Source organism: Nansenia antarctica (genome assembly GCF_963989245.1).
Source record: "Nansenia antarctica genome assembly, chromosome: 1".
NCBI classification, from domain to species: domain Eukaryota; kingdom Metazoa; phylum Chordata; class Actinopteri; order Argentiniformes; family Microstomatidae; genus Nansenia; species Nansenia antarctica.
The window spans coordinates 102,491,560-102,515,682 of NC_137674.1; the positions used below are offsets into that span (position 1 = coordinate 102,491,560).

A 24,123-nucleotide genomic window follows, 5' to 3' on the forward strand; every position below is an offset into this window, starting at 1 on the left:
TGCGGGCCTGGAGATGGAGGAGGAAGAAGAAGAACCCTCCAGAGGAGGAGGAGAGCAGCAGCAACAACGAACAACAGCGGGAACAGAGGGAGAAAAGAGAGGTGGAAAAGACAGAAGAAACAAAGTCGGTGGAGGAGGGGAGGGACGAGGAGCTCTCCCTCCTGGTCCTCCAGGACTTCTACGCCACCCAGGTGTACAAAGGCATTAGGGAGCCCCCCCACGTCCACTGCGACATGGCCACAGGCCTGGTGGACAGCCTGCTGCGGCGGCTGCAGACGTTCGGCCCGTGCTGCGAGGCGGTGTTCCAGGGGCGGAGCGTGGGCGTGGGGTCCATGTTCGAGGGCTGGGGGGTCAGCCGGGGAGACCAGGTGCCCGTGTACGACGTCCTGGTCGTCCTCAACCCCCCCGCGGGCCTCAGCCTGGACGTGGAGCTGGGTCAGGGGGCGCCGACGGCCGCCGCCCTCGTCCCCTCGTCCGCCACGGCCACCCCGTTATCCCCCCCCGCCCCCCCCTCCGCCTCCCCACCTCAACCCACCCCATCGACCCCCCCCTCCACCCCCACACCTCCACCCAGCGAGGAAACCGACTCCTCTGGCTGCAGCTCCCCGCAGCAGCAGCACCACCCTCTACCCACGATGCAGTGCGGCGGGGGGATGGCGAGGGTGATGGTGCGTGCAGCGGAGGGGCGCCGGGCGCGCTCCTTCTCCTCCCGCTACCTCCTGCACGCCTTCCTGGAGCGCATCCGCACGGAGCGCAGCAAGGAGGGGCTGGACTACATGCTGGAGGAGTGCCTGATGGTCGACCAGTACATGGAGCCCGTCCGGCTGCTGGCCTGGCTGGGGGCGGGGCTGAGGCGCGCCTGGGTGTTCCGGGGCGGGGTCTTGAAGCTGAACTTCTGGGGCCCAGAGTGGCCGTGCGTGATGCGGGCGGAGAGCACGGGGTCGGGGCGCGTCCTCTACGTCAACGTGGTCCCGGCCGTGCGGTTGGCCGACTCGGACGTGTGCGTGGTCGCCCGGGGGAGGGGTGGGGGCGGGGGCGTCATCGCCATGGCGTCAGGAGGAGGGGGGGGGGCGGAGCTCTGGGAGCCGTGGTTCTGCAGCGACGAGGGCTACTTCCTCCGCTGCGCCGCCAGGCGGTTGCCGGGCAACAGCTGCCACCTGATGCTGCTGGAGCTGCTGTGCTTCCTGCTGCGGCCGCCCTCACCGGTGTTCTGCGCCCGCGGCGTCTCCTTCCTGTCCTCCTACCACCTGAAGACCGTGCTGCTGCACCTGCTGCTGCGGTGGCGGAGCGACCCCGCCGCCTGGGACGCCCACTGCCTGGCCGCGCGCCTCCGCGACGCCCTCGCCCTCCTGCGGCGTTGCCTGGGCGACAGGCACCTGCCCAGCTTCTGGGTGGGCAACCAGGCGCTGGGCGACCTGCAGCCCCGGCTGCCGCCCTTCTTCCGGCACGCCGCCCCGCTCAACCTGTTCGCCGCGCTGGCGCAGCACCGGGGCTGGCACTGCCTGGCGCTGCAGGAGTTCAACCGCCTGCGGGCGCGCCTCCACGCCCTGCCTGGCTCCTGTGGGAGCGCCTCCCTCCCGCCCGCCACCACCCCCTGCCTGGGCCGCCCCCCCTCCCTGGGCCCCCCCCACACCTCCTTCACCCGCGAGGCCCTCGGCAGCCTGAGGGACGTGATGACCAGGAGGCTGAGACTGGGAGGGGGGGGGCGGAGGAGAGCGGCGGTGGTGATGGCCCACCCCCCGCCCTACGGACCCCCACTGCCGTGGGACTTTTAGATACACAAACACACGCACACACAGGTTCATGAAGACTATGTTCCTGAGACACACTGATCTGATCGTGCCATCTCAGTGATGTTATATAAAGTTGTAACATGAACATGAACGTGTGCAGTAGTGTGTCTTTATTCAACGTGAACATGTGAACAGCAGAAACACACAGTGTTGTGAAGTGTACTGAACATCAACTGTGTTAATAGATTGTTCTTTTTTTTTTCTTCCTGAAACTTAAATAGTGTTTCACTCGCAACAATTTCATAACTCATTTTGTCACGAATGACCAGGGATGTGTTGAGGTGCTGAATGTTGCTTTTGACCAAACAACTGGTGGGTCATCCCGCTTTCACCCAGGAAAGAGTCAACGTCATTTAAAGTGCATCAACATTTAAAAGCATGGCATTAAACACAAACTCCAACTGCTGTACTGGCATCTCAAACACACACACACACACACGCCAAAATCGCTCTGAAAATAAAATGTTGAAAAGTGAGTTATAAAAAATAAATTAAAAAAAGAAGGAACTATTTTCAAAATAAAAGTCCCACTGTGATGACGGCTCAGCCGGTCTTTGGAGTGTCCTGTTTACTGAGCAGGGCTTCCAGTTGAGCTTTGAGGTTCTTATACTCTTCCTGTACTCCTCTGCCATGGGCCCTCGGTCCTCTTCCTGTACTCCTCTGCCATGGGCCCTCGGTCCTCTTCCTGTACTCCTCTGCCATGGGCCCTCGGTCCTCTTCCTGTACTCCTCTGCCATGGGCCCTCGGTCCTCTTCCTGTACTCCTCTGCCATGGGCCCTCGGTCCTCTTCCTGTACTCCTCTGCCATGGGCCCTCGGTCCTCTTCCTGTACTCCTCTGCCATGGGCCCTCGGTCCTCTTCCTGTACTCCTCTGCCATGGGCCCTCGGTCCTCTTCCTGTACTCCTCTGCCATGGGCCCTCGGTCCTCTTCCTGTACTCCTCTGCCATGGGCCCTCGGTCCTCTTCCTGTACTCCTCTGCCATGGGCCCTCGGTCCTCTTCCTGTACTCCTCTGCCATGGGCCCTCGGTCCTCTTCCTGTACTCCTCTGCCATGGGCCCTCGGTCCTCTTCCTGTACTCCTCTGCCATGGGCCCTCGGTCCTCTTCCTGTCCTCCTCTGCCATGGGCCCTCGGTCCTCTTCCTGTACTCCTCTGCCATGGGCCCTCGGTCCTCTTCCTGTCCTCCTCTGCCATGGGCCCTCGGTCCTCTTCCTGTACTCCTCTGCCATGGGCCCTCGGTCCTCTTCTGTACTCCTCTGCCATGGGCCCTCGGTCCTCTTCTGTACTCCTCTGCCATGGGCCCTCGGTCCTCTTCCTGTACTCCTCTGCCATGGGCCCTCGGTCCTCTTCCTGTACTCCTCTGCCATGGGCCCTCGGTCCTCTTCCTGTACTCCTCTGCCATGGGCCCTCGGTCCTCTTCCTGGACGGTCCTTTAGAAGGAGAGGACAACAACAATAACAACACGTTGAGACAGGCTGCAGCTTCCGTCACTGGTATAGTCCCTGCGTTGCCTTATCTTACTCTGATAGCTTTGTACAGTGAGTATTGTAATCACAACATTGTATTTTACTTTTAAAACAACAAAACAAAACAAATGCTATGTACAAAAGATGTGTCTCTCTCGATCCCTCTCAAGTACTTCTGTGTGTCGTATTAACGTTAAGTGAGTGTGCATCACGTTGTTGAACCGATATTTTGTGGATGTTTTTTTCTTCTTGATTTTTCACCCCCCCAAAAATCTAATTTATTAAAAGGAAAATGAAAAAAACGAGTGTTAAGTGTGTGTGGAGAGTGTTGTTACCAGCCGGTCTGTGTGAAGAAGTCTCTCAGGGAGGAGCGGGGTCGGCTCCTCTCGGCCCTCAGCTGCTCCAGCAGCTCTGACCTACAGAACAGAACCAGGGTGTAGTGGTGGTCTAGTGGATAGTGAGTTGGACTTGTGATCGGAAGGTTGTGGGTTCAAATCCCGCCTGAAGCCACACCACTACTAGTGTGCCCTTGGGTAAGGCACTTAGCGCTCAGTTACTCCAGGGGGAATGTCCCTGTAATTCGTAATTGTAAGTCGATTTGGATAAAAGCGTCTGCTAAATGGCTAAATTATTTAAAAATTAGGGTGAGAATCAACATCACTCACACTTCACACACTCCTCATCAGACCCCTCCTCTTCCTCTACCTGTAGATACACACGACACCACTGACATAACTGAGATGATGATGTTGAGTGCTGAGATTGGAGTGACTCTTCCACAGAGTGTGTGTTTGTGTGTGTGTGTGTCTGTGTGTGTGTGTGTGACTCACAATGACAGGGGGAGTGGAGGTGACACACAGGAGCTGTTTGACGAGACGGCAGCGATCATACAGAGGCTTCATCAGAGTCCGCGCTTGACTGGTGCTCTGAAAACACAGAAAAATAAATCACCTTGTTAGGAGTGGGTCCATACACACTCATTACACATGACTCGTGTTCAGAGAGACTGGCTGCTACAAAGACAGACTTGGATGAAACAACTAACTCCATCGTAAAGTTTGCAGACGACACCACCGTGGTGGGATGCATCTCGGGGGGGGACGAGGCGGCGTACAGGGATGAGGTAGAGCAACTGAGCAAGCTGTGCAAGGTTAACAACCTGCTGCTGAACAAGTCAAAGACCCAGTTAATCATCGTAGACTTCAGGAGGAAAAAGTCCGAGATCCAGCCCCTGCTCATCGACGGAGAGAGCGTGGAGAGAGTCTCAACCCTCCGATTCCTGGGGGTGCACATGCAGGATGACCTGACCTGGAAGGACAACACAAAAGCCACCATCAAGAAGGCACAACAGCGGCTATACATCCTGAGAGTCATCAGGAAGGAACACAGCAAGCAGGAGATACTGGTGACCTTCTACCGCGGCGCAGTGGAGAGCATCCTCACCTACGGCATCTGCAACTGGTTCTCCAGCTGCACAACCGCGGAGAGAAATGCGCTACAGAGAGTCGTGAGAACAGCCCAGAAGATCACCGGCGCCCCCTCCCCTCTCTGGAAGAGCTGTACAACACACGCTGTCTCAGGAAGGCCTCCAAGATCTCCAGGGACCCAACCCACCCTGGGTACGAACACTTTACCAGGCTGCCCTCGAAAAGGCGGTTCAGGACCATGGCCGCAAGGACAAACAGACTGAAGAACAGCTTCTACCCCAGGGCCGTCCAGGCCCTGAACACAGCAAAGACCTAGGTTCTGGGCCCTGGACAGTCTGGACGGATTGATGGCAGCTGCTGGACTGAAAAAATCAGGTGTAGTGCTGAGGCACAAATATGTACATTTCAAGCCTGCAAACTGCGACACTTTAAATAAATGTGCCCCCCTATCTGTACAGTATAGTATAGTGGATAGTGTACATAGCCTTTATTTATGTAAACCAGCTCCTTCCCTTCTTGTGTTTTTTTAAAGTGTTTTTTTAAAGTTTTTTTTCTTTCCTAACACCAGGGGAGCCACCCCTCCTAAATGTCGTTGTTTGGTACCTGTACTGTAGCAATGACAATAAAGACCATTCATTCATAACAGGAGGAAGTGAAACAGTACAGCTAAAGTAGACACAGGTTGAAATGGTACACATCCAACAGACACTACAGAGATGTACACATAACATCTCTGGTCCTGTGTCCTCTGTGGCGTAGATGTTCTAACCCTAACCCATGGCGCTAGCAACACTTAGGTTGTCGGTTTGTTTGTTGTTGGCATCAGCTAAATGGCATCAGCTAACAACACACACACCACACCACAGCGCAGTCTTACCGGCCGGCCGTGCTGGCTCTCAAAGTGGAGCAGACTCTTCTGTAGGCTGGTCTTCTCCAGAGCCATCTGAGTCTGGCTCATCTCCTAACCAACAGAGACACACAGCAGCCATACAGTCAGACACAAGGCTGGACACTCATGACCAGACAGTCACACACACACACACACACACACACACACACAGCAGCCATACAGTCAGACACAAGGCTGGACACTCATGACCAGACAGTCACACACACACACACACACACACACACACACACACACACATTGTGTTACATATGATAAGCCAGTTTGTGTGTGCTTGTTAGTTATGTATTTAATCTATGTCAACTTCATCTAACCAGGTAGGTCATTGGGAACACATTCCGTTTGACAACAACAACCTGGTTGGATGAGAAGTGAACAGGTGACCAGCAGAAACTGCCCAACCAGGGTTGTATAGGGGGTGGCACCGTAGGGTGGAATAGATCCCTACAAAGCCTGGACTGTATTTTTGGACATTGTCTGGTCATTGAGCAGGTTGTACCTTGATGCCAATATAGACTGAGGTCTTTGCTCAATTTAGAGCAATAACGTCATGCATGAAAACAGGATGCACTCCCAAATAGGTTGAACTAATAAAAAAAAAGTTCAGTCCAAAAAATAAATAAAATATATATATATATATATATATATATATATAATTTTATTTATTTTTTGGACTGAACTTTTTTTTTCATAATATAATGAATCAAAGTTGCCTGGATGCTGTCGGGCAGAGCCAGCTGCAGACGTCTCTCTCTCAGCCTGGAGGTCAGGAGGTGTGCTGTCTCCTCCACTGACGGTCGGCTGCTACCGTGGTGCTGCTGGGTGGCCCCCTGCTGGTCTCTACTGGAACTGCACGTCTCTGGGATCACAGGCCCCCTGCGCTCTCTAAGCACCTCAACACACTGTCTCAGTTCCAGATCTGTAGAGTCAGGGACAGAGGGATTCAAAGGTCAAAGTTCAAACACATTGAACTCTCACAAATATATATCTAACAAATACAGATATAGATGCAGAATATCTTTACAACGATGCATGCCTCTAGGTGATGCTAGTGGTTGTCTCCTCTAAGTGAGTGTAAAGGCCAGTGATTTATATTTATAATTGGCCACTTTTACACCTGACTAAAGAAAAAAAGAAAAAAAATCTTATACAACCTAGCCAACTCAATGACCTGACATCTGCAGTATGCTAATGGACATCCACTAATCAGACAGCACTGTATTTGCTCCAGGGGAGGCTGGTGGAGGTAGAAATCGGAGGACACATGGAATAGAACAAGGAATGGTATCAAACATGTGTGTTTCATACTATTCCTTATTCCTTTCCTTGCATACAATGAGCATGTCCTCCATCAGCCTCCATTCTACCTCCATCAGCCTCCACTGTATATACTTCCAAACTGGTATGGATGATAAGATAATGTGTGTGTGTGTGTGCGTGTGTGTGTGTGTGTGTGTGTGTGTGTGTGTGTGTGTGTGTGTGTGTGTGTGTGTGTGGTATGTAAGTAAACCTAGCCGTGGTCTCACCTTTGAGCTGCTTACAAGACCTGCTGAGCTCCATCATGCGTCTGGCCACCTCTGGATGGGACATCTTATCCATTGTGTGCCGGCTGCCCCACACACATTTTAAATGCTGTATTTATGTCCACATACATGTACAATATCTAAAGGACATAAATACTATCAGTGCATTTTGACATTATGAAAACAGTCAGTTACAGAAGTGCTGAGCCAACAACCAGTTATGCTACACACAGTATGTTATTCACACTAAATGATGATTACAGTGGATTTGACAGATACAGTATCAATACTGTAAAACAGACAGTATCCAGCTCATGGGTACAAGAAGCACCGCCTTCTCCATATTGAGCGGCTACCAATAATAGCAGATACTGAGCAATACTTTCCTAACTGTTTGGCCCTTCTCTTCTAGATAGAGAGACACACACACACACACACACACACACACACACACACACACACGCACACACGCACACACGCACACACACACACACACACACAGCAGACTTACATGTGTTACCCTTTATGATATTACTGTCATATTCATCATATAGGCCTATCAGAGGCAACATATGGTAACTATCTTCACACAGAGCTCAACAGGCAAAGCTCCATTCACTCACCACCTCTCCTCCTCATCCCTTCTCCTGAATCTCTTTACCAGAAGGAAAGTGAAACTTCAACTTCTCACCCCCAGACACAGACACAGTAGGGCGGTTTGAACCGGTCTAATCCGGAGCACAGAGGTGGAGACAGGCCTTGACTCAGCCAGACCAAACACACTCCATTTGTCTTAATGAGACTCAGACTGAGCTCAGAGGCTTATCGGTCCTTATCAGCTAAACCACGGATAGGAAACTAACTACTTTGGCTTCTGGGCCATAAAAGAAGATCCTACATGAAGCTGTTTAACGTGTTTATGGTGTCTTCGACATCTCACCGTAGAGTGTCTCTCCTGTTCGAAGCGCTCCTCAAAGCGGTGAATCAGGCTGTCGATCTCTCTGTTCAGCAGGGTAATGGGCAGCGCCTCTTCGGCTCCCTCTGGTGGATCAGTCCTCACATTGCAGCGAGCCCTGAAGAGACAGGAAGAGACCACCCTTCTATCCATCACATACTGTACATATACATTACATGCACACACACACACACACACACACCACCCTCTTACATTTGGATGTGTTGGGAGCAGGGTGGGGAGGGAGCAGTGTCGGGGTCCGTGTTGAAGCGAAGGCTCTGGATGAGGCCGGAGCAGTGGGGGGACGGCGGGGGGGACGGCAGGGGGGGCTCCCCTGGGGCGAAGCGCTCCAGGAGTGGGCTGGGCCCGACGGGGAGCTGGGTCTCACTGTCACTCCCTCCAGAGGGAGACGGGGGGGGCACTCTGGGCCAGGCTCACTTCTCCAGGAAGAGAGAGAACAGTGGTTCAGGTAGAGAGACACCATCAGTATAGATTAAAGGAGTACAAACCCCCCCAAAAATTCAAGGGTTAGGGTTAGGTTAACATTAGGTTAACAAGTATTTTTCTCATCAGTCAAGTATGCTCCCAAAATATCAATATGTTGTGCATTAAAGCCTCATAGATAATATCCTAATGACAGACATTTACTGATTATTGATGATGTGTTTGGCGTTAGAAACAGAGATAGGAGCAGGACTGTGCACCTGTGTTATGCTCTACGAAAGCAACCACACAATAAAGCACAGCTTAATCTAATCAACGTCATTCACTAAATAAACGCATTGACTGACCAATAACACATCTAATGGGTGGAGGATTATAGGAGAGGAGAGGGAGAGGGGGACAATAAGAGGAGAAGAAACGAGAAGGAGGGCGAGATCAGTGGAGGGAGGGAGAGAGAGGAGAGGAGCAGAGAGAGCAGGCTGCGTTCCCTGTTCTCCCACCTGTCTGTGAGGGACACATGTCCTGGCTGTGGTCTGCCGAGGGGTGGTGGACAGGCAGGGTTGGTTTTTTGGCACAGGTATGGTGTCCTGGGTGGTCGCGGGGGGGTCTGAGGAGCGAGGGTGGCGGAGGGGACAGCTCAGCCTCCAGGGCCTGCAGCAAGGAGGGGCTCTGGAAGCAGAGGCAGGTAGGTGGGTAGGGTTAGGGTTAGCTATTAATCTGTCATGAGTGAACGGGGGGCTGCTCTGCTCAGTCCAGCAGAAGGTCTCTTCAGGTCTGTGTCTCTCTAATCCCCCTCCCCCCTGTGACAGCAAGCCAGGAAGAATCCTGACGCTCCGATTGCTGTGTGTCAGCGTTTCATCCAGCTTCCTCAGGAAGCAAGAATTCCGGGAATACGTGATGATAGCGTGCGTTATATTACGTGTTGATGTGCCCAAAGGATGAATCATGAAATCACAAGGTCTGGCTCAGAGTTCAGTTTTTTATTCCACACAGCTGATCGATCAGGACACGCAGCTCATGCAAAGGTACGAGCGCCTAGTGCTCTCTCAGTACATGTTTATATGCCCAGATTCACAGCTGACTAAGTGTTCAGCTGTCCATTGCAAATCATATCCTTCTGACAAGTCGCTAACGTCGCTGATCCATACATAGTTTTTGAGATGTTTCTCAACTTCCTTCCTAAGAAACTAAGTTCCCACTTGCTATGGCAACAAGTTACCTGACCCCGGTCAGTCTAAGTATACTGGTGTCCCACTGACCATGGTCTCTAAATCTGGCCCTTGTCCAGCTCAAATGACAAGTTGACAGAGGAAAACATATTGACTGAGAGTGGGAAAAACATTGGGGAAACCACATGCGTGGGGAAACAAGGCGGAGGGAGGGGAGGGTGGGTGCGTGTGTGTGTGTGTGTGTGGGTGGGGGGGGGGAGTAATGTCTCCATGGTAACGTTGTCAGACAGAGCATCCTAATTGGACAGCAGACAGAGTGAACAGTGATGCTATTTCCTTAGTGTGTGCAGCAATGTGGAGCTGGGTGTTTTGTAAGGTTTGTTATGAGAAAATGACATTATTATGCATGAACATGGGCTTTGGGGGGGCGGAGTGGGAGTGAGGTTGGGGGGTTCATTCAGTCCATTGACCTTATGATTGGATGAGGCTCTTGCCAAGCCTAACCCCGCCCCTCCTTGCTTTGGCTGTTCATTCATAAAACAAAAAACAACAGAAAAGGTAGGAAGAGGGGAGGCTGCTGTTCACACATACACAAACACAAACACACACTCATTGCTAGAAATTAAAATTTGAAAAAATGAAATGATTACCACCAGATTATACGATCAAAAGTATTTGAGGTGCACTTAATTCGGCTTAGTTTGCACTCCTAGGACTATTCTATTAGTTCCATGTTACCAGTCAAACCAAATCAAGTGCAACTCAAGTATTTGACTAACCCTAACTAAATGCATGCAGGACACACAAATCAACCATCGCCACCGAGGATAAGATGAAACAAACCAATGTTATCAATCAGAGTTGAGTTGAGGTCTTCTTCACAGGCTTGTTCTTCATTCAACAACTTCACAAGCCCAGTCTCTCTGCATGGCATTATCAGACTGAAAATAGACCTGGATGTGTGATGCGCTGCTGTATATCACTGAATGAATTATTCTCTATTAAAAACACAGCACCAGGTCATGTGGTGTTAGGTGAGAGAGAGAAAGAGAGAGAGAGAGAGAGAGAGAGAGAGAGAGAGAGAGAGAGAGAGAGAGAGAGAGAGAGAGGGGGAGGGAGGGGGAGAGAGAGAGAGGGAGTGAGAGAGGGAGGGAGGGAGGGAGAGAAAGAAAGAAAGAGAGCAGTATCTACAATACACACCTGGTGACAGTCATCTTTGTTGATGGCTGCGGGAGATATGAACCTCCCCAGATCCTCCTCTGTCTCCTTCTCCAGCGGCTGTGACCCTGTCCTGATCAGGGAGAAACACTCTGGCTCAACTGCAGCTCAGTACCCAGTCCATCTCTCTGAAAGCTCAGATTTCAGATACATACTGTACATACACTCCTGTCAGGTACTGTTATGGCCTGGGATTTGAAAAGCTGTGGAGCTGTTGATGCTGTGGAAGGGTTGATGCTGATCTGTTCAAGACAGAGGATCACAAGGACTCACCTTTCTATGGGACATCCCGTCTCCTCCTCCTCCTCCTCTTCCTCCTCCTCCTCACCAGGCTGCTGGCTGTGATGGGGATTGATTGATTGATTGATTGATTATACTTTATTGTCCCCGAGGGGAAATTTGTCTTGGGCATGGTACTTTCATGCTTCAAGTGCAACAGAGACGATACAAACAACATACAGTAGACAAAGTAAACAACAGGACAGCAACAAACATTGAGTGACATTGGCAGCAGTTTCCACCTGGACATGGCATCATTTGGTATAAATATATATTGCACATTACCCTTCAAGTGGTGTTTTCGAATATTGCACATGGCCCTTCAAGTGGTGTCTAAAGCGGGGTACACACATAAGGATTTTCTGCGATTTCAGCGATTTTCGGATGTCTGAAAACAACAGAAAACGCCCGGTTATCAGATGGATCTTAACATTTTCCTATAACAAAATCCTGGGGTGTGAGGTGTGTTAAGAGTCACTTCTCTTCAATTGTGCAATCAACTCTCCTGGCAACCTGCTCGGAAAATGGGCGTGGCCGGCAATCGTAAATGTGAAATGCGTTCAATACTTCCGACCAGAAATCATAGGGTTGCCAGATTGTTTGGTGGAATTAGCGGTTTTAGACTGTGGTTAGGGTGGAAAATGTCATTCCCATCTGGCAACCCTGCTCGCCAATCAAGAAGCGAGCTGACTTCTTCTTTTCGTTTTTCTGCACTTTATTTGCCCTGTCGCACATGGTTGTCTCGTACAGGTCAGTCAGGGTACTACGTTAGATAATAATAACTTTATTTGTATAGCGCTTTTCCTGCAAACGTTGCGGCTCAAAGTGCTTTAAGCATTATATAATCTTAATTTAATTATTTTGTAATTTAAAGGCAATATTAAAAGGATGGGTTCACGCGAGATTTCTGGCTTGGGGAACGAGACTAGAGAGTCCGGAATCTGTCGTTCCCCACGCCCATTTTCCGAGCAGGTTGAGAGTTGAGAGTTGATTGCACAATTGAAGAGAATTGACTCTTAACCAGTGATGTGAATAACGGCGTTAAAATAAACGGCGTTACTAACGGCGTTATTTTCCCCAGTAACGGGTAATCTAATTGATGACTATTTCCATCGTTATAACGCCGTTATACCGTTACCGGTAATTCAATGCAGCGCGTTACTACTGAAGCTTCTCATTGTCATCCGACCTCAGTCACAGCTGCAAAGGTGTTTTTTGTTTGTTTGTTGGTGAGGGGGGAGGGGAGGGGCGAGACAACCGCGCAAGTGATCATGATTGGCTATGGTAGAGAAAATGTCATGGTAGAGCCAACCATAGTTCAGTGTTGTGCGGATGTTTCTACACACAAACCACACGGCGCGCACAGCATCACACACACACTCAAACTATCAGAGAGATACACGCAGCAATGGCGAGTCCTGAGTGTTCTGAGGTGAACGTGGCGTTTTCACGGTGGAAGTACAGGCACTATTTCAGTACTACTTTAAAAGCACTTCATATTGTTTAACTGTTAACTTTTGTAATGAAGAAAATACTTGAAGTACAATTATGTCTACCAGTTGTGGTCTGTTGAAGTGCAATAAATATGAAAAGTTCCCTGCTGAAACCTGCTCAGCAAAAATCTATCTTCACAAGAAGATCACATGTATCTTCTATTATGGCAGTGGGTAAGCTTTTCCTTGTCACATTTGGCTGACTGACCTTAACTTAGCCCGCCGCACCGTGGTAAAAAGTAACGCAATAGTTACTTTCCCTAGTAACTAGTTACTTTTATAATGAAGTAATTCAGTTACTAACTCAGTTACTTTTTGGGATAAGTAACTAGTAACTATAACTAATTACTTTTTTAAAGTAACGTGCCCAACACTGCTCTTAACACACCTCACACCACAGGATTTTGTTATAGGAAAATGTTAAGATCCATCTGACAATCGGGCGTTTTCTCTCGTTTTCTGTCGTTTTCAGACATCCAAAAATCGTGCCAAAACCGGCCAAAAACTCCTTATGTGTGTACCCCGCATAAGATAAAGTGCAGGTGCTGGTGATAATGTCCTAATCATCGTTTCTGCTTGAGCGAATTGATTAGTTTAATGGAGAATGGGACAAATGATAGTTTTAAGAGCTTATAATTACATCTTGGCATGCGAAGCCTTCTACCTAGGGGGAGAACTTCGTATTCTGTGGAGAGCGGATGTTGGGGGTCTGCGATTATCTTGTTAGCCTTGTCCAGGACAGCTTTTTCATATAGTTTATTTAGGACCACATAGTCTCTTTCACCTACAATTTTCATAGCTGTTTTGTGAATGCTGACTAGTCTGTTTTTTTGTTGTACAGTTAAGTTGCCAAACCACACAATTATTCCATATCTGATTACACTTTCAACAATGGACTGATAGAAAATTCTCATGATCTGCTTTCTCACCCCATAAAGTCTGAGTCGCCTCAGGTGATAAAGCCTCTGCTGTAGTTTGTTACATAAGCTGTCTAAGTGTGTATTCCAGCAGAGATGGTTGTCTAATTGAATACCTAAGTACTTATAAGAGGGCACCTGGATGATTGTTTGGTCTTTAACGACCACAGGCTCATGGTCAGTTACCTGCCTTGGGTCTAACACAACCTCCTGAGTTTTGGTGAGGTTTAAGATGAGATGGTTGCTGTCGCACCATTTAGTGAATATGTTAATCTCATCATGGAGCACCGAGGGGTCTGTATCTTTATCAAGGAGACTTAGAATTGCAGTGTCGTCAGCATATTTTATAATATGGTTGCTTGGGTGGTTACTTTTACAGTCGTTGGTGTATACTGAGAAAATATATGGGGACAGAACGCAACCTTGGGGGACACCTGTACTGCAGTGTTTAGTCACTGACAGTGTTCCATTGACTTTCACTTGCTGTTCTCTTTCTAACATGAAGGAATGGATCCATTTGATTAAAGTACTATTGACACCCATGTCTTTGAGCTTTCCTAAGAGCACGTGGGGTTGTACCGTATTAAAGGCGGAACTAAAGTCAACAAACATAATTCGGGCATAGGCCTTTTTGTTCTCGAGGTGCTTGGATACAGAATGTGTGATATAGAGAATAGCATCCTCCGTGCTACGGTTCTGTTTATAGGCAAATTGAAAAACATCTAGCAGTGGGTCAATGTGTTTTCTAAGCAGAGACAGTACATATCGTTCAAAACATTTAATCACATGGTTCCAGCTCTCCATGGTGGGCCCAGGACCGGCAGGACCAGCCGGGTCAACAGGGTAAGCAGGGCCGGGGAGCTCAAAGCCAGGGTCCCCACCCCCACCCCCACCCCCCTTCTCCTCCTCCTCCAGCAAGGCTGGGCTCAGGTCCCCATCCCCCTCCTCCTCCTCCTCCTCCAGCAGGACCTCATCCCCACCCCCCTCCTCCTCCTCCTCCTCCGGCAGGGCTGGGCTCAGGTGCTGTGTGTGTGGGGGGATGGCAGAGTTGCTCCTACAGCACAGCTCCGGACAGTCAGGACTGCACAGAGAGTGATATAAATCAATCAATCAATCAATCACATGTATTTGTATAGCGCTTTTTACAAAGACAATTGTAACTAACAATTAACTAACACACAAACCATACAGTAAATAGTATAGGATAGGATCATTACTGTGAATCAAGATGGGTTTTTTTTGTGTACTTTTTATGAGTACCATGAATACAGGTTGGGGATATAATAGCGGTGCAATGCATACAGATGAATTAGTCATGTTTAGCATACATATGGCTACTGCTCCTATTGGGCAAATAAGAGGACTTTCCATGTGCGTTGGAACATCAATGCAACCAAACCAGCACCAACACAACCTCACAGCTGCTCAAACATGTCATTAAAACGTGAATAAGTGACATTCAATTAAATAATTTTTAATGAGTTTCAAGTCAACCACAATTGAGTCTCTCTCTCTCTCTCTCTCTCTCTCTCTCTCTCTCTCTCTCTCTTTTCTTGGAACACTTTGGGCTTGTTACAATTTTTCTCTATCGCTTTTGAGCTCGGCTTTGGCCCTTTTATAGCTAAAGCTATGATTGCTAATTCAAAAGCAATAGGTGTTTGCCCATATGAGGAGTGTGATTGTGTGATTGGTGGTTTGAGTTTAGCATTCTGAATGGTAGTGTTTTCCATGTGAACACAAGAGATTTTATCATAGAAGATTGTGCCAAATGTAGAGAATTGTATTTAGTGTTTTGTCAACTGTGTGGTTTAGAGCTACAAAATGAGTGATAAGCAAGAAATGTGTTGTGACAAACAATGTTTGTCATTGTGAAGAATTGGTGTGATATAAAATAAATATAAAATATAATATAAATCATTATAGCCTAACTGATATTAAGAGTAATATAACACAGTAATGCAAGTTCATGCAAGTTCACACACACACACACACGCAGACACACACGCAGACACACTCACACACACACACACACACACACACACGCACACACACGCACACACACGCACACACACACACACACACACACACACACTTCAGACAGACAGTGTTGTTTATGAATCTGATACGTCAGCTGTGTGAGAGGTGTCAGATGTCAGCAGTCTGGCCCGTGAACTCTTTGACATACAGAGGAGTTGCCCATCTTGTGGCTCTGGGGTCAAGTATGTATCTGGCTAAAGGCCTGCTCTTGGTAAGACAGGATGTTCTGTCTGGAAAGATCCAGTCTACACACGCACGTGCAGACGCACACTCACACACTCACACACTCACACCCGATCTTTGGCGTAGCCCTGGACAGGCTGTAGGCCAGGGCATCACACTGCAAATACACACACACACACACACACCAACACCCAGTACACGTGCACGTGCAGTCACATGCAGTACCAAGGGAGAGGAGTAACAAATATAGTCAGGAACTTCTCTCGCTGCATTCCTAGTACTTGGCACATCCAAGTCCCAGAAATAGCTTTCTGCTCTCACTAACAGGCTGAAGCCTCGTCGTTTTTAGAGGAAAAATAAAGTTGGTGAAAAAAAACTAAAGCAGATGGCAGTAACATTCTGACGTGTCTTCTGGACCAGTTACTCATTGTTCCACTTCCCTGCTCTTCCCGGTTAAGACTGAAGAGGCTATTTTTATCAACGGATAATCGGAGGGAAACAGTGAAACGGCCCAGTACTTCAATGGAGGCTGGTGGAGGTAGTAATCGGAGGATGGGCTCATTGTAATGCTAGGAATGGAATAAGGAATGGAATTAAAGCATGCTCGATACCATTCCTCAACCCGTTCCATGTTTTACAACGAGGCTGTCCAATGATTTCTACCTCCACCAGCCTCCACTGGGGTTCATGGTTTACTGCAGACTGCAGGAGATTACTGAGGAGATGTTTTCTCATTAGCCTCACGTGTCCCATCACGTGTCCCATCACGTGTCCCATCACGTGTCCCATCACGTGTCCTATCCCGTGTCCTATCACGTGTCCTATCTTAGCCCGGGAAGAGTGATATACCGTTCCTCAAACTATTCAAACCATGTATGTCCTCCGATTTTTACCTCCACCAAGGTCCTCCGATTTCTACCTCCACCATGCCACACACACACACACACACACACACACACACACACACACACACACACACACAATGTCAGAGCATATTACCGTAAATCCTCTAATATCTTTCACATTTTTAGAGCCAGCCCCTGCTAGCCACAAACTCCTTGCCGGTTCCATCACCCACTAAAGAGTAGATCTCCTTTGCTTTGTTTTGGATTATTTGCCTCGAGACTTGGTTGTGTTTGTCCCACATTGAGTAGATCCAGTGTGAAAGTTTAGCTTCTAGCTCCAAGCTAACTTTCTTTCTTTTTGTGGCACCGGTACTTTAATACAAACTACCGTAGTTACATTAAATAACAGGCAGGTTTATACCAGATATTACGTCTGTTTTTTTTACCTGGCCTGTATTGGAGGCCGGCCTGTATTGACCTTGCCCCCCGGCCATTATAAGAGACCGGTATAGAGGCCACTATTAGAGGAATTACGGTATGGCCATGAATATTCCCCAGGATGTCGCTGCACGATACAAAGCCCTTAAGGACATGGGTGGGTGTACTAAAGAGTACCTCCCCACTCTAACGTTATAATCCATAGATACATCTACTCCCTCCTCAGAAGACCTGAGGGCCTGACGTCCCTGGGGACGTCTAGGGACGTCACGTGATACACGCGATATGTCACGCGATACTCACATGAGATCTTCACAAGAGATCCTACGCTGAGCGACTCCTACAGTTATGTAACTGACGTCAGGGCGAGGCAACTGACACCCTGTTTCAGAACTTTTTTGTAGACGCCGAGTCAAACACCATAAACGACTTGTTGTTGATGATAAGACACAGGGGAACACCGGACATGCACACGGGCAAGGACACACACAGACACATGCACACACGCAGGCACACAAACACACACACATGCACGCGTGCACACACACACACACACACACACACTCTCTCACACACACACACACACACACACACAGAGACAGAGGGCAGACGGACACACACACGCACGCACACACACAGGGTCAGCAGTCACATATGTTTTTGCACACAAATAACAAAAACAATCATTGGCTTACATAATGTGTATCACATAATGCATCATAAATGCAATAATCAATTCATAAAGACATTGGCACTCCTAAGTGTCAACAGGCTGCATTCATTTCGGGGCAAAGTTCAGAAATGTGGGTGGATTTTTTCTTCAAAGGTGATGAATAGTGCTTCGTAGTCAATATTTTAAAACACTCAGCATGTCACATAGCAAAACAACGACAACAACAATCACAACCACAACCGCGACCAAAATTCAAACATAGTGCAATTCTCTCTTTCCAGCATCGTCTGCAGTACCTTTCAGTTGGCACTGAAACCTAATCATGACAAGAAAACAATTAAAAAAGGAATGAGCCAAGTCTAAATATGTCAGAGGTGTTATCATGTACTACTAATAATCTAGAGGTGCTAATCAGTAGATTAGGTACAGGACATACTAGGACATTAGGTCAGGCTATGATCACCTCAGATGAACCAGATCAGATCACACAAGGGTAAAAGCAGACTCTGGGAAATGACGTTAAAAAAACAGGGGAAATGCGGAGACGATCAAGAAACGAGAAGAGACGATCAACTCTGGCACGCATATCTACCGCTGTTCACATCTTTCCTCACTCCAAATATCTCTGGGTAAAAGTTGCTGTGACTTCTTGGCATAACGGCAAGTCCAGGATCTACCTTTAAATCAACCTGCTGTCAATAGGGTTATGTTCTCACAGGAGTACCACTAATATATATATATATATATATTGTATATCTCTGATTTGCTATCAAGTTGATATCAAAGTAACACAGATCACCTACAAATCCCTCCACGGATGCGCCCCCCAGTACCTAACTGACCTTCTCTGCCAACATACCCCAACCCGGAACCTGCAGTCCTCAGACATGGGTCTGCTTTCCACCCCCCGCACCAACCTACGGACCTTCGACAGAGCCCTCAGTGTAGCAGCACCCACCCTTTGGAACTCTCTCCCCACAGTGATCCACAATGCCCCTACCCTGGACACCTTCAAATCAGCCTTCAAAACTAATCTGTTCACCAAGGCCTTTGGCCCCTAGTTTAGTTTTGTCGCTGTTTTGTGTTTTTTCTGTTCTGTCTGTCTGACTTTCTGTCTGTAAATTCTGTAAAGCGTCCTTGGGTTTGTGAAAGGTGCTATATAAAACCAAGATATTATTATTATTATTATTATTATTATTATTCCAGGGGGTTGTGAAGGACTCCTCTGCTGAGTAGAACAGTGACACTTTAACCGGAGCAACTGATACTGTAGCTTGTAAACAAGCTTAGGTTGTGTTAATTGCATAACCGGACGCCCTTGAATGCTACCCCTAGGATATGCTTGCCTCCCAAACCTTTTGTTACAGACTTTGTTCACATGTGCTCCGTGTGCAGAGAGTGTGCTCTTTCTGGGAACATTCATTGTCTGAATAACTGCACATACTGTACATGTATTAGCTGTCTCAGGAACACGCAGGGTACCATACCTGTCATGGCTGGAAGGTGTCCCCATGTCCCAGGGTGCTATGGTGTCATCTCCCTCCAGCCTTCCTCCATAACTCTCACCTGAGTGGTATGTGCTGAGAGGTGCCTGGGCCCCACACATACACATCCACGCACACACACACACACACACGCACACACGCGCACACACACACACACACACACACACACACACACACACACACACACACACACACACAAACACAAACACAAACACACACTACTGTGACAACAGGTTTCACTACTACACTACCAATAGTGTTGTCGAACAGAAACAGTGTTTCTGTTTTTCAGCTGCAAAGGAAATATGGGAGTTCATTGTTGTGTGCTGGGTCATGAAACGTGTCACCTGACTTCGCAGGGGTTAGGGGGAAGATGAAGGATATCCTCTGTAATTCATTAAAAACAGCAGCATGACAAGATTGGAACCTTGACATGGAAATCAATCTGCACCGCATGAACCATGCTTCCTGGGTTAGGCTCAGATTCAGTCTGCAGTCGCAATTGTCTCTGCGGCCACAGTGAACTTTGTTAATTAAACCACGGTGTGGCTTTAGAAGTCCGAGGATGGGCTCATTGTAATGCATGGAACGGCATGAGGAATGGTGGTATGCGTGATACCATTCCTCATTCAGTTCAATGCGTTACAATGAGCCCGTCCTCCGATTTCTACCTCCACCAGCCTCCCCAAAGGCACCCAGGAGAGATGCAGTGTTTGAACGGTCCATATTGCCCCCGAGGGACAGAACATGAGCATGCTCTCACCTCAAAGTGGGACAGGGCTGAGAGAGCTGGAGGAAGGGGTGACGGGGTGTCCCGAGCGGGTTGGGTGTCGGAGAGGTCCGGAGGGAGGATAAAGAGGTCGGACCGATGGGTCAGCAGGTGGAGCAGCAGGGTGTTACTCACACGCTGTTCCTCTAGCATCCTGGGCCCTGCAGGTACACTGTGAAGGGGAGGAGGTGGGCACCATGAGAGGAAAACCAAACTGCCATTTCAAAATACTGTGCCAGAGGCAATGGGCCTAAGGGCCATCATTTGCCACAGATAGACTATAATTCTAAAATGAAAGTCTATAATTATACAGGTATAGTACATTTATATGAATATTAATTTCCTTAATCCCTCTAAGTATAGAGTAGCTTTTATGTTTATATTTACACCAGGCGGACATAATCTGGCATGACAGTGCCAGGGATATGAGTAGCTTGCTAGACCTTCACAGTGGAAAGAAACTTCTTGACTCCAGGGAGGTGAAGTTGAAAACACTTTTTTGTGTTGTTGTTGTTTTTTTGTTTTTGTTTTGCCATCTGTGTCTTTGTCGGGCTGATCAGGATGAGTGAAACTATACACTGTGTGCAGACTATATAACTCAGGGAATAGCCTGTGGAAAATGAGAGGTATTAATAGGGTGTGGTGTGTTTGTGTGCGTCAGGGTCTTCAGAAAGCGACACGTGAGAACGATGAGGGAGACATGCCAGAAACAGAGGTGTGTGACAAGCACTGTTGTTAATGTGTGAAAGGGTGAAGGGGGGGTCTCTGGATGGGAATGCCCTTGTGACAGCTGCTGCCCTCTCTCCTGTCTCTTTCAAACACCCCCCCCCCCCCCCTCCCCACCACCACACACCCACCCAACCTCCATTCCTCTCCTCTTTCATCAGCTGCCATATTATTTTACTCAGCAAAATTTACAGTGTGACAACAAACTTCCCTGGTGTTAGGGAGCTCAAAACTGAAGAGGGAGGAGGTGAGGACAGGGGAGAGGAGGGGCCTTGACTGGTCTAAATGAGTCCTTCTACAGGGTCAGACCGGAGCAGGGACATGGGAAGGGTAAGATCCCCAGGGGTCTTGTTTGTTTACACATACAGATGACCTTTGTAAACAGGAGAGCAGCAGGACTAGAACTTCTGTTCCCTTGTCTGTCTGCTGTCTGTCCTGCCTTATCCTCAACACTCCCCACCCACTTCCTTAACCCACTCCACCCACACAGTTGTGCAACTGGTCATTTGGAATCGTTAACTGGTGCACTCAACGTTTGTTGAAAATTGCTAACACGTTGAATACAAATGGAGACAATGTTCTAGTGTCTTTTAACACAGCTATCGTGCACAAACATCCGCCCTCTGTAAAGTTTGCCCAAGTTCAATGCCCTACAGTAGATATCAGTATGCTTCTAAACTAAACTATGAGAATGGGTTCGGCCATGTTGACTTACTGGAATATACAGGGTCCAAAGACGGTGGCCAAGTTCTCCACAGGCATGTGATTTGATTGGCTATGAGATGCCACCCTGGACAGGAAGTGGACGAGGTATGACAGGATGCTATGACTGTCAGCAGGTAGGCTGCAGAGTTTCTCTTTCAGAGCCTCGTTCAGCTTTACCTTATCTCTGCATTCTGAAAAAGAGAGTTGTGGTTGGAATCACAAGTTTACTACAGAGCAATATACAGTGGGGTGCAAAAATGTGGGCACCTCTGGTTTAAATGCCTGTTACAATTAATCTCCAAGTGATTGAAAGCAAACCTGAACACTAATGCTACAAAGTTAAACATGACAGGAAAAATGGATTCCACCAAATATCAAGACATTCTAGAAGCTAATGTTCGAAGGTCAGTCCAGAAATTGAAGTTGAAGAGAGGTTGGGTATTCCAGCAAGACAATGACCCGAAGCATACCTCAAAATCAACCATGAAGTACCTCCAGGAAAGATGGATGAAGGTTTTGGAATGGCCATCACAGTCCCCAGACTTGAATATTATTGAAAATCTGTGGAGAGATCTCAAACGTGCCGTGCATGCAAGAAGGCCGAAGAATATTTCTGAGATAGAGGTGTTTTGCCAGGAAGAATGGGGGAAAATTCCAAAAACAAGAATTGAAAGACTCTTAGCTGGGTACAGGAAGCATTTGCAAGCTGTTATAGTTGCCCGAGGAGGAGTTACAAAGTACTAGCTGACAGGGTTCCCAAACTTTTGCACAAGGCTTTTTTCCTTGTTTTATTATTTTGAAACTGTAAAAAGTTAAAATTAAAAATTAATCTTGCTTTAAAATGTGATGAAATCTGTCATGTTTAACTACTATTTAGAGGTTAGGTTTGCTTCTTTTCACTTAGATATTAATTGTAAAAGGCATTTTGACAAGGGGTGCCCAAATGTTTTACACCCCACTGTATGTATGACATGCACAAGCATTATGTATCACTACTCTATAACTCTTTTACCCACATCACAAAGGTCCATTTGCAATCCCTGTGAGAGTCGTATAGTACCAAAGGTAACACTTTAATGGCTTAACAGTCTTGGCTTTCCCTCTGCCAGTGTTCTGGTCTCACCCATAATGTCAGATCAAAGTTAAAGGTAAGACTATAGACTCATATGGAAACTGAGACCTGGATTCAATCAATATGGTGCTCAGCCATTGCAGATGTGACTGTTAGTGGGGCACGCTTGATGACACAAAGCAATATCTAACCATCACACATCTCAACTAATAATAATAATAATAATAATAATAATAATAATAATAATAATGTATTACATTTATCAAGAGCTTTTAATTATAGAATAATCTCACAGTGCATAAAACTACAAACATAAAATAACATGACTACTACATACACTGAATACAAGCTGCTGATGACTTGGATAGCATGCAGGAGTATCCATGCAACAATGCTCTAACACGGAAGTGTGACTGCTCTCTCCAGCCTCTAAGCCAGGCCTTAGACATACCTGTGATGCTAAGGACCAGGTCCTGGCGCTGTGGTTCTGGTACCAGCGGGCTAGGCAGCTCCCTGAGGAAGAGCTTGAGCAGCGAGGCCACGGTGGTGATGTCGACACTCTCTGTCTCCAGATCCACCATCTCCCTCCTGTCCCACCTCTGCCTCAGCTGCCTGGTCCGCACCACTGAGCCAGACAGACGGAACAGGCCTCTCCGATGAACACCTGGAGAGAGAGAGAGGTACTGTATGTATTTTGTGGATGAAGCCATACTGTGTGTGTGTGTGTGTGTGTGTGTGTGTGTGTGTGTGTGTGTGTGTGTGTGTGTGTGTGTGTGTGTGTGCGTGCGTGCGTGCGTGCGTGCGTGCGTGCGTGTGTGTGTGTGTGTGTGTGTGTGTGTGTGTGTGTGTGTGTGTGTTTGCAGTGTGACACCCTACCATTTTTTTCCAAGAACTCCACCATGTTTTGCATTACAACGGGTACTCCACAAACAAGCTGCCCGTCTTCCCTCAGCCTGTCTAGGGCTACACCAAACACAGGGTTGGCGGCCGGGCCTGGGTCTGGGACAGTCTGCTCAGGACTGATCTTCGCATTGTGCTTCCGGATTCTCACAGCTGACGTGCCGTTCTACACAGAAAAAGTACCAAAAATGTCAAGCTCTAATAATAACATAAAAATGTTTTTTTTCCCGGTGTAGGATCCCTGACATTTATGGATTTATAGGGATAGAATTGAGGGGAGTGGCCGAGTCGGGGGAGCAACGTTGGAGACATATCCACGTGCCCTAACCATATTACACTGAACCAATCCTAACTTTAATTTGGGTGTTGTGTGAGTAGCGCCTTTGGTCCGCTCAGAAACCTACAATTGCTGCCTTACTAAAAATCATTAGTTATAGTTAATTAGTTAATCCTAAATTAATTACATTTTTAAAACGAAATGAAACGTACACATAGAGATATTGAGGCGCCTGCTCCCATTTCAGGTCAGTGCTCCATCGTTAGCGTTACAGCCTACGGGTCTTCTCTGAGATGAGGTCCTTCCTCCCTGAATCGATATCTAGACAAACAAATGCAAACAAATATTTCTAGCCTTTGCAAATAGATAACCCGTAGCCCGCATTTAAATAAATATGTTTAACC

The 24,123-nt window shown here is 47.9% G+C and overlaps 1 pseudogene across 1 annotated transcript; it reads right to left on the reverse strand.

The window, feature by feature from the left end:
• Positions 1 to 2,336: 2,336 nt before the first annotated feature.
• On the reverse strand, positions 2,337 to 23,443 carry LOC308155301 (protein FAM13B-like; annotated as a pseudogene). The gene is made up of 14 exons: positions 23,419 to 23,443; positions 22,994 to 23,206; positions 21,481 to 21,661; positions 20,034 to 20,211; positions 9,014 to 9,182; positions 8,283 to 8,466; positions 8,055 to 8,187; positions 7,118 to 7,200; positions 6,305 to 6,510; positions 5,562 to 5,645; positions 4,088 to 4,183; positions 3,593 to 3,673; positions 3,113 to 3,221; positions 2,337 to 3,003 (listed from the first exon to the last, which is right to left on the reverse strand). The product of its transcript is annotated as a protein FAM13B-like (transcript).
• Positions 23,444 to 24,123: the final 680 nt, after the last annotated feature.